Source organism: Dioscorea cayenensis, chromosome 9 (assembly GCF_009730915.1).
Source record: "Dioscorea cayenensis subsp. rotundata cultivar TDr96_F1 chromosome 9, TDr96_F1_v2_PseudoChromosome.rev07_lg8_w22 25.fasta, whole genome shotgun sequence".
Classification (NCBI taxonomy): Eukaryota; Viridiplantae; Streptophyta; class Magnoliopsida; order Dioscoreales; family Dioscoreaceae; genus Dioscorea; species Dioscorea cayenensis.
The window spans coordinates 27935829-27946421 of NC_052479.1; the positions used below are offsets into that span (position 1 = coordinate 27935829).

The 10593-nt window shown below is 44.5% G+C and overlaps 2 non-coding genes across 2 annotated transcripts; both read left to right on the plus strand.

Moving 5' to 3' along the window:
• The first annotated feature begins 1727 nt into the window (after positions 1 to 1727).
• On the plus strand, positions 1728 to 1834 carry LOC120269710. Its single transcript, XR_005539350.1, has one exon. It is a non-coding gene; the product is annotated as a small nucleolar RNA R71 (small nucleolar RNA).
• Positions 1835 to 9348: 7514 nt separating this feature from the next.
• Positions 9349 to 9455, plus strand: LOC120269803. The gene has a single exon (XR_005539437.1). It is a non-coding gene; the product is annotated as a small nucleolar RNA R71 (small nucleolar RNA).
• The last annotated feature ends 1138 nt before the right edge of the window (positions 9456 to 10593 follow it).

Below are 10593 nucleotides of genomic sequence, written 5' to 3' on the forward strand. Positions count from 1 at the left end.
GAGGCATTCACGGATGCGGAGGCTATGCTCGATTACCGACTGATTATCACGAAACTTGGCCGCGAGAGCTTACGAGTGCTATGCGGTCGGGGAGTTAGTCTGCAGTGAGGGGGTGTCAGAGCCCACGTGCCTTTCTCGACACGCATAAGTACCCCATCTTTATCGATTGCCTTACCTTCTCCTTTATTCGCTGCCTTCTTACTTGTGTTTTTACTTTGGAGAATTGAATCATTGTCACACTTATCATCATTGATCTTTCACATAGCTAAGAATCGAATTAAGTATTTTTATTCTCTATTCCCTGTCGATTCGATACCCACTCATCCGGGATTATTACTTCAACAAACTTGTGTACTTGCGGGATATACGCAAGGGGACCTTGTCAAGCACTACAAAGTCAACCGGAAAAATGTGCTTGTCCACCTTGACAAGCACGTCTTAAATGATGCCTCTCGGATGTTGCACTATTCGGTCCGCTAGTTGCAAAGTCATCCGAGTAGGCCTAAGCTCGCCCAAGCCTAGCTTTTGAAAGAAGGTGTATGGCATAACGTTGATATTGGCCCCTAAGTCCGCTAATGTCATTTCCTCACCTAGATTGCCAATATTTCATGGAATGATGAAGCTTCCCGGGTCTTTCTTCTTGTTCGGCATGTTCTTTTGCAATATTGTCGAGCATGAAGCGTCTAAAATCACTGAAGCACTTTCCTCCAACTTCCTCTTGTTAGTCAACAAGTCTTTCAAGAACTTCGCATACTTAGGTATTTGGGCCAATGCCTCAACAAAAGGAATATTGATGTGGAGTTGCTTGAACAAACTCAGGAACTTCTTGTACTGTTCATCCCCTTGGTCATTTTTCAATCTAGACTGATAAGGGATTCTTGGCTTGAAAGATGGCGGTGCCACCTTTTTCTCCTTGCTTGTTCCCTCTTCCACCTCTATAACCTCATGACCACTTCTTAAAGTGATCCCCTTCATTTGCTCTCTAGGATTGGTTTTTGTATTGCTCGGCAAGCTTCCATGTGGCTTTTCAGAGAGAGACTTCGCAATTTGCCCACCTGATTTTCAAGGTTATGCAAAGAGGCGGTGTGATTGCGAATTGTAGCCTCGACTGATTCAAACCTTGTATTTGCAGATTGCACAAATCGAGTCAAGTGATTCTCTAAGTCAGTCATTCGGGTTTCCAGACCTGAGACTCTGTTTTCCATCTCAGTGCTTGTTGTTGTTGTTGTTGGAAACCCGGTGGCCCAATGGCCTTTTGTGGACCCTGATTACTGCATGATAAATTTGGATGATTCTTCCAACCAAAATTGTAGGTATTTCTATATGGGTTTCCTTGAGGTCTCATGCCATTACCTACAAAATCAACGTTCTCCACCGAAGAAACATCACCGATAGAGATCGGGCAATCGGAGGGAGCATGTCCTCCACAACACCCGGTGCAATTAGTCACGACCGCCACTCTATTTGAAGTTAGAAGAACTAACTTCTTACTCAAATTTTCCACTTGAGCCGCCAATGAAGTTACTGCATCTATTTCATGGAGACCGGCCACCCTTTTCTTCTCCCTAGCATTCCATTGGTAGCCGTTCAGCCCCATTTCCTCAATTAATTGACGGGCCTCATCTGGGGTCTTGCTACCTAAGGTACCTCCTGCTGCCGCATCCAAGAGTTGCCTTCTACTTGGATTCAAACCGTTGTAAAAGGTCTGAACAATCATCCACTCTGGAAATCTGTGTTGCGGGCACTTTCTCAGGAGTTCCTTAAACCTTTCCCATGTCTCAAATAGAGACTCAAATTCTAACTGAACAAAGGATGAGATCTCATTCCTAAGCTTCTCAAATAGGAAAGCTTCTACCATTTCCTCCCATGTGGTAATCGATCCTCTAGGTAATGAGTGTAGCCACTGCTTCGCTCTCCCCTTTGGGAAAAATGGGAAGGCTCTCAACTTGATTGCATCATCCTTCACTCCATTTATCTTCAGCATATCACACACCTCGAAAAAACTCTCTATATGACTGTTTGGATCCTCATCGGCCAAACCGTTAAACTGTACGGATTGCTGCAACATGTGGATGAATGCCAACTTTAGCTCAAAGTTCTGAGCTGTGATCGGGGGACGCACGATGCTCGATTGTGTCCCCAACACTGAAGGTCTGGCATAATTAGATAATGTCCGTTGTTGCTCATTTTGTTCTGTCTTGTTTTCAGATCCTTCCACTTCCAAATCAGCTAAATTAGACTATTCTTGCACAGGCTCTTTCCCTTTTCTTCTAAGTGTACGTTCAAGCTCAAGATCTCCTTAAATCAATATTGAGGGATTCCCTCTGGTCATAACCTGGAGCTGCACCCAAAAAGAAAGAAAAAGAAATCAGAGCGATAATAGAATAAGAAGATATGAAATAGAATGTATGGTGAAATAGCTAGGAAAATAAAGTGCAAAGTATCTCTAAATGCCTATTCCTCGGCAACAACGACAAAAACTTGACAAGATCCCCTTGCGTATATCCCGCAAGTGCACGGGTTTGTCGAAGTAATAATCCCGGATGAGCGGGTATCGAATCCACAGGGAATAGGGAATAAAAACCCTTAATCCGCTTCTCAGCTATATGAAAGGTCACTAGTGATAAGTGTGACAATGATTCAATTCTTAAAAGTAAAAATAACAAGTAAGAGAGTACAAGTAAAGGGTGAGGTAATGCAATCGATAAAGATGTGGTACTCGGATAATGCTCCGCCTAGGACAATCGTTTCAAGTACAAGAATCGTCTATTATGCTTCCTAATCAATGCAATGGTGAGTCGAGGAAATCCTTAAATAAATAGTCCCAAATCTATGGTCAACTATGCTTAACTCTATACATGTCCCGGAGGAGAGATTAGATAACCTCCCAACCTCGCACTCGCATAGAGTTGTAATGAGCTCTAGGGATTCCAAGTGATAAATCTCTTCCTAATTATAGACCTAACCCTTTGGTCCAGGTGGAAGGTCCCTAATCACAATTAAGCCCTAGATACTAAGATCACCTCAACGCTTCACTCCGTTGCACGCGCAACTAAGCCCCAGCGGAGGGTCATCTCTTAGACCATTCACTCTATTATGGATGCAAAGAACTCGAGGAACGGAGGTAGAATCTATCACATCGGAGGGGAAAGGGGACGCTCCTGTACCTCTCGACTCACCCTTTCAACCCTCTCCAATCTATCTTTGTCTAACGCTCGTGGTGTGTCAGTCACTCATAAGGTTACCAACAAGAACTCTCAACTCTAGTGTCACTCTAGGGGAAATCTTCATACAATCAAGCATTCAAGGTTGGAACTCACAATAAACATCAGTTAATTGAAAGCATAATAAAGAGATTCAATGAAACAAATACATCCTAGGTTTCACAAATACCCAAGTTCCCACTAGGGGTTTAGCTCTCCATGTGGCTAAGTACAATGAAAGAAATAGAATGTAAAAGCAATTAATCCATAGATAAACCCCCTCGATAGTCATGTCGATGGTCTTGTGGAAAGTCCTCTACTCGTTGTCCAAATATTCCCTTGTCCGGTATAGGATACGCCTCGACGGAAGCTCCCCTACCAACTTTCTTCCTAAGGAATGATGATATCGGAGCCGTAGAACCTCTCCAAAACTTTAGCCAATACCTCTCTAAACGCTAGCCAAAACCTTCTCTCAAGTTGGGGAAAAAATAGAGAAAAGAATGCTGAAATCGGGGTTGAATCGGCTTTAAATAGGGCTAGAATCGGGCGACCACACGGGCCTGTGGGTTTGTCACAAGCCATGTGGAATTTCCACACGGGTGTGTATAATTTTCGCACGCCCGTGCGGATTCCCTGAATTCTTGTTTTCTCGGCTGGCTGTAAATAGTGCTGCTACAGTACTTTCGCTTCATTGTTCTGCTATAGTACCTGGCCTAAAATACTTACCGAGTCCATACTTTCATCGAGGTGACGCAAACGGGCACAAGTTCACGTCGTGGATTGCTTTTCTTCTTTAATGACGGACAAGTTGGTGGAGATCTTGTTCTATGTGCATAAGTCAGAATCATTGAGTGTGACTGCCCTTGTGCCCCTCCAAATGGTTGTGCTAACTCAAATACGAGGAGGTTGGCACACACTCTAGCATCTCACACCTGACCTATGTCTTCTCGTTTGAACCTTAGCAATATTTCCTCCAAAATCGGTGCATTAACATCCACATTGGCTTCTTTCCTTGATACTGGGCCTCACAACCCTACCTGCACGAAAGTAACATAAAAACACACATATTAATGTAGAAACCCGGGAAAAGTAATGCTCAACATAAGGAAAGAATGTTTCGCATTCATATCACACAAGCACTTATCAACAATCATTGTAACTAAGGTGAACCGCCATTGGCTATGTGAGAAGGTATATCAATCAAGGACAATAGAAAGGATGTGTGCACTATGAAACTCCCCCCCCCCCACACTTAAGTTGTACATTGTCCTCAATGTACGTATGCAAGCTCACTCAAATTATATGTGGGTGAAGCAATCAAAACAATACTCCCCTAACTCCTAGTGTCATGTTTGATGGAGCTAAGTCCTTGGGAGTAATATTCCGACGGGTTGTGCAGCTCATACGGCCAAGTGCCAAAGCACTTTGGCCGTGCCCATGACTAACTCTTAATTCCCAAGATGACAAGACCATCTGCACGCATACGAGGGGGTTCAATGAAGCTCAAGAAAAAAACAAAAAAATCACTCGAGTATATAAAAAGATAAAGCAATGAATACAACTCGAGCGCAAAAATGAAAAATAAACTCGGAAGGAGAATCCTTTTCCGAGTGAACAAAGTCTAAAAATAAAAATGCAAAATAAAGAAAAATGCGGAAAAAAAATAAAGTCAAATGTTGGTGTCACGCTCTGTCGGCTCCTCTTCTGCTGCTGGTGGTGGAGAAGCACATGGTGGATCCTGTGGTGCTAGAATAGGTGATGGGGATACTGGAGGTGTCCAGGGAGCCTGAGGAGTCCTCGGACGCAAGATAAATGATGAGGCGACATCTCGTTCTAAGATCTACTGTAATACGTCGAAACATGCCATGAACTCTGTGTAATGAGTAACCTGCGTAACCCTAATCTCGGCAATCTCTTCTCGAGCCTCAGCCACCTCTGCTTGTATCACTCCCACCGCATTCTCGAGCCTCTAAAAGCAATCATGGGCTCGAGATGGTGAAAACATACGCACGGGGTGTGCATCCTCTGCCGCCAGAGGTGCCTCGGTCTCCATCGGTGCTGGCTGAAGCTCGGGGGCAGGCTGGGAAGCCTCAGCATGATCACCCTCATCCTCAGCTATCTCTGGAGCTGGTAGCACCAAAGTATAAACCCCTATCCAAACTCAACGGACCATGCCCATTAATCTCAGTGTCTCTAAACTTAGGGGGATAGGTATACCCGTCTTCTCAGCCCCACGAATTGAATCCAAGAGACCCATGCCCAGCACTAGTCTCGTAATGTAGGGGCCTGAGAAGATCGCTCCCAGTCTAGCATAATGCCCCTGATGTCTTATGTACTCTGCCATGATGTGTCCTAAGTGAATCGGTACGCGCTGCACCATCGAGTACAAGTATGGAAGCTCCTGCCGGCTCAGAACACCAGTGCTATCAACACGGCCATTCACCGACCTACTCATGATGGCATGTAAATATCTGTATGCAGGTCACGAAAGGCACGTGGCCTTGGACACCCCCGGCTCGTACAGACCTTGACCACATAGTACTCTGTAAGCTTTCTACGGGGTCAAGGCTCCAGGGTAATTAGTCGGTAACTAAGTGTACTCCTCAGTGTCTGTGAATGCCTCCTCATACAAGCCAAGTAGAACTGAAAACTGAGTGATGCTCAAGCTATCATGGTGTCCAAGTGCTCTAAACTGAATGGTGTCCAAACTGTCGAAGCTCGCGTAAGATCTATCAAACTCGAATGATGATAGCACCTCAAGTGCAAATTCTCGGATGACTGACACTCTAATCGTCAATAACTACCTCCAACCACCTGCTGAAACGAGATCCTCGACCTCATCAGTGAGCTCATCTCCCTGCTATAGATCTCTCAGTATACTCGTGTCCAGGAATCGAGTCTGTCCGAACCGGAGTCTCGACAGGCGTTCATAGCGAACCTGATGCTCTGGAATCACGAAACTCATGTCCTCAGGCTCAGGGGATGACTCACGCGGCCTCTTATCAGCTTGCTTCTTCGAACAAGGTGCCATAATCTGCAAAATTTGAAACGAAATCGATCAAACAAGTTGATAAACTAACTCTGCAGAAATCCACATGGTCATGTGGAATTTTTACGACGCTTGCAGTGGGCGTGAAAAGCCCACTGCACGCGCCATAAAAACTCCAAAAAAATACACCGTGAAATTACCTCTTCTTCATTCTAAAACACAAATAATCTTTCTAATTGGATAAACGAAGCATTTTTCTCTAAATTCATCGATGGAAAGCATGAATTTGCGAAGAAAAATATTAAATAGGGCTTACCGAGCGATATGGGAAGAGAAAATCAAGAACCCGGCGGAAAACACGGCAAAAAAATCCCACCAAATTGGCGCTATGAAGTCGGGAAATGATGTGAGAGTGTTTTCGGTGGTGGAAGACGTGAAGAACGAGAGAAACTATTCTTCTTTAAAAAGAAACCGCGCCCCTTGGCATTCTGTGCATCCACACGGGCTTGCGGAAATTACCCACGGCCATGTGCCTCATTACGAGAGAGCGCAGGGCGTACACTGCCCACTGCGCTCTCGGGAAACACCTCATTGTCTCTGAACACTCTCCCACGAGCGTGCGGAAAATACCCACGCCCGTGCGCCCCTTCCCACAGGCGCAGCCGCACGCCCTGTGGTTTCTCTGGACATCCGTGAAAAATCGCTAAGTGTTCCACACGCCCGTGGAAAATTCCCCACGGGCGTGGACATTCACATGCCCAACTCACAAGGGCACCCACACGCCCCTGTGTCTTCTCGGGATAAAAAGGGCTCCTCTGCAGAGTATCACACGGCCATGTGGAAATTACCCACGCCCGTGTACGTTTCACAAGCTTGCACACAGGGGCGAGTTCACGCCCCTGTGTGCTCTCGGGATAATCGGTCAAACTCTGTAGGAATTCACATGCCCTTGCGTAAATTACCCGCAGGCGTGCGATATTCAGCTAGTCGATTCACGGGGTCGACCTTAGAAAAAAACTTGCGAGGGCTCTGCAGAAAGTTTCTGAACATGTTTACACACTTAGAGCATGCCCTAGTATGCGAGTTTTACTAGTGAAAAACATGGAATAAAGCTCAAACGACATAACTTCACCAATTCCACATGAAAACATACGATGAATATTCAAAGTTCACAAGAAAATCTCAGCATAAGCATATAAAAATCAAGACACCAACACTTAATAATTTATTCATGCAAACAAAGTAAACTAGAAGATAAGAAAATAGTAAACACTTGGGTTGCCTCCCAAGAAGCATTTGTTTAACGTCACTAAGCTTGACGTACCTTGTCTTACCTCACGGGGGTTCATGAATGAAAGTTTCCCTCTTACCGATGGCTTGAAAGCATGATGTGCAAAGTCCCTTGAGGGTAGAAGGTGAATTATCGGGCTTCGGACCAGCTAACAATGATTCGTCCAATTTCTTCGGTTCACATCTGTCTCCAACATACTTGGAGTGTTTCCGGTGGCATCTCCTAGCACTCTTCATTTTCCGGAGCACCTTCTTTAAGATCCCTGGGGTAGATGGTACTTCTTCCGTCGAACCAAAAATCATTACTTCTTCATAATCCTCATCTTAGCAGAACAAACCCTTGTATGGGTCCAGATTGAACATTTCCTGCATGTATTCATCAATAATCTCATCAGTAGTGTCTAGAAAATATAAAGTATCATCAAAATCAAGAGAATGCCGCATGGCTTCAGCAAGGCGGTATGTGAGCTTGTCATCTCCAACCCTCAAAGTTAGCTCTCCACCGTCCATGTCAATCAATGCCTTGGAAGTCCGCAGGAACGGTCTCCAAACTATCAAAGGTATATCCGCATCCTCATTGACGTCTAGCACTACAAAGTCAACCGGAAAATGTACTTGTCCACCTTGACAAGCACGTCTTCAATGATGCCTCTCGGATGTCATACTGTTCGGTCCGCTAGTTGCAAAGTCATCCAAGTAGGCCTAGGCTCACCAAGCCTAGCTTTTGAAAGAAGGTGTTCGGCATGTTCGTTTGCAATACCGCCGAGCATGAAGCATCTAAAATCACTGAAGCACTTTCCTCCAATTTCCTTTTGTTAGTCAACAAGTCTTTCAAGAACTTCGTAAACTTAGGCATTTGGGTCAATGCCTCAACAAAAGGAATATTGATGTGGAGTTGCTTGAACAAACTCAGGAACTTCTTGTACTGTTCATCCCCTTGGTCATTTTTCATTCTAGAGGGATAAGGGATTCTTGGCTTGAAAGGTGGGGGTGCCACATCTTTCTCTTTGCTTGTTTCCTCTTCCACCTCTATAACATCGGGTGCGTGTTCTTTTGGCTTCTCACTCGGAAGCCTACCTTCAACCTCACGACCACTTCTCACTCGGAAGCCTTCACGTGCTCTCTAGGGTTGGTTTCTATATTGTTCGACAAGCTTCCATGTGGTTTTTCAAAGAGAGACTTTGCAATTTGCCCCACTTGATTTTCAAGGTTATGCAAAGAGGCGGTGTGGTTGCGAAGTGTAGCCTCGACTAATTCAAACCTTGCATTTGCAGATTGCACAAATCTAGTCAAGTGCTTCTCTAAGTCATTCATTCGGGTATCCAGACCTGAGACTCTGTTTTCCACCTGAGGGCTTGTTGTTGTTGTTGGAAACCCAGTGGCCCCATGGCCTTTTGTGGACCCTGATTACTACATGAGAAATTGGGATGATTCTTCCAACCAGAATTGTAGGTATTGCTATATGGGTTTTCTTGAGGTCTCATGCCATTACCTACAAAATCAGCGTTCTCCACCGAAGAAACATCACCGATAGAGATCGGGCAATCGGAGGGAGCATGTCCTCCACCACACCCGGGGCAATTAGTCACGGCTGCCACTCTATTTGAAGTTAGAAGATCTAACTTCTTACTCAAATTTTCCACTTGAGCCGCCAATGAAGTTACCGTATCGATTTCATGGAGACTGGCCACCTTTTTCTTCTCCCTAGCATTCCATTGGTAGCTGTTTAGCCCCATTTCCTCAATTAATTGACGGGCCTCATCGGGGGTCTTGCTAAATAAAGTACCTACTGCTGCCGCATCCAAGAGTTACCTTGTACTCGAATTCAAACCGTTGTAAAAGGTCAGAACAATCATCCACTCTGGAAATCCATGTTGCCGGCATTTTCTTAGGAGTTCCTTGAACCTTTCCCATGTCTCGAATAGAGACTCCAATTCCAACTAAACAAAGAATGAGATCTTATTCCAAAGCGTTGCTGATTTTCCGGGAGGAAAATAACAGGCAAAAAAAGTTTCTACCATCTCCTCCCATGTGGTAATTTATGCTCTAGGTAATGAGTGTAGCCACTGCTTCGCTCTCCCCTTTTGTGAAAATGGGAAGGGTCTCAACTTGATGGCATCATCCGTCACTAAGTTTATCTTCAGCATATCACACACCTCAAGAAAACTCTCTATATGACTGTTTGGATCCTCATCGGCCAAACCGTTGAACTGTACGGATTGCTGCAACATGTGGATGAATGCCAACGTCAGCTCAAAGTTCTAAGCTGTGATCGGGGGACGCACGATGCTCGATTGTGTCCCCAACATTGAAGGTCTAGCATAATCAGATAATGTCCGTTGTTGCTCATTCTGTTCTATCTTGTTTTCAGATCCTTCCACTTCCAAATCAGCTAAATTAGACTATTCTTGCAGGGCTCTTTCCCTTTTTATTCTAAGTGTACGTTCAAGCTTAGGATCTCCTTCAATCAATATTGAGGGATTCCCTCGGGTCATAACACGGAGCTGCACCCAAAAAGAAAGAAAAAGAAATCAGAGCGATAATAGAATAAGAAAATATGAAATAGAATGTATGGTGAAATAGCTAAGAAAACAAAGTGCAAAGTATCTCTAAACGCCTATTCCTCGGCAACAACGCCAAAAAAACTTGACAAGATCCCTTGCAGTATATCCCATAGCTGCGGGTTTGTTGAGTAATAATCTCGGATGAGCGGGTGCTCGAATCCACGAGGGAATAGGGAATAAAAACACTTAATTCACTTCTTAGCTATGTGAAAGATCAGTAGTGATAAGTGTAACAATGATTCAATTCTCAAAAAGTAAAAAAACAACAAGTAAGAAGTACGAGTAAAAGAGGGATGTAAGGCAATCGATAAAGATGGGGTACTCGGATAATGCTCCACCTAGGACAATCATTTTTCAAGTGCAAGAACCCATCTATTATGCTTTCCTAATCAAAGCAATGGTGAGTCGTGGAAATCCTTAAATACATAGCCCGAAATCTAAGGTCAACTATTCCTAACTCTATACATGTCCCGGAGGAGAGATTAAATAACCTCTCAACCTCGGGACTCGAATAGAGTTGCAATGAAACTCTAGGGATTACGTCTTT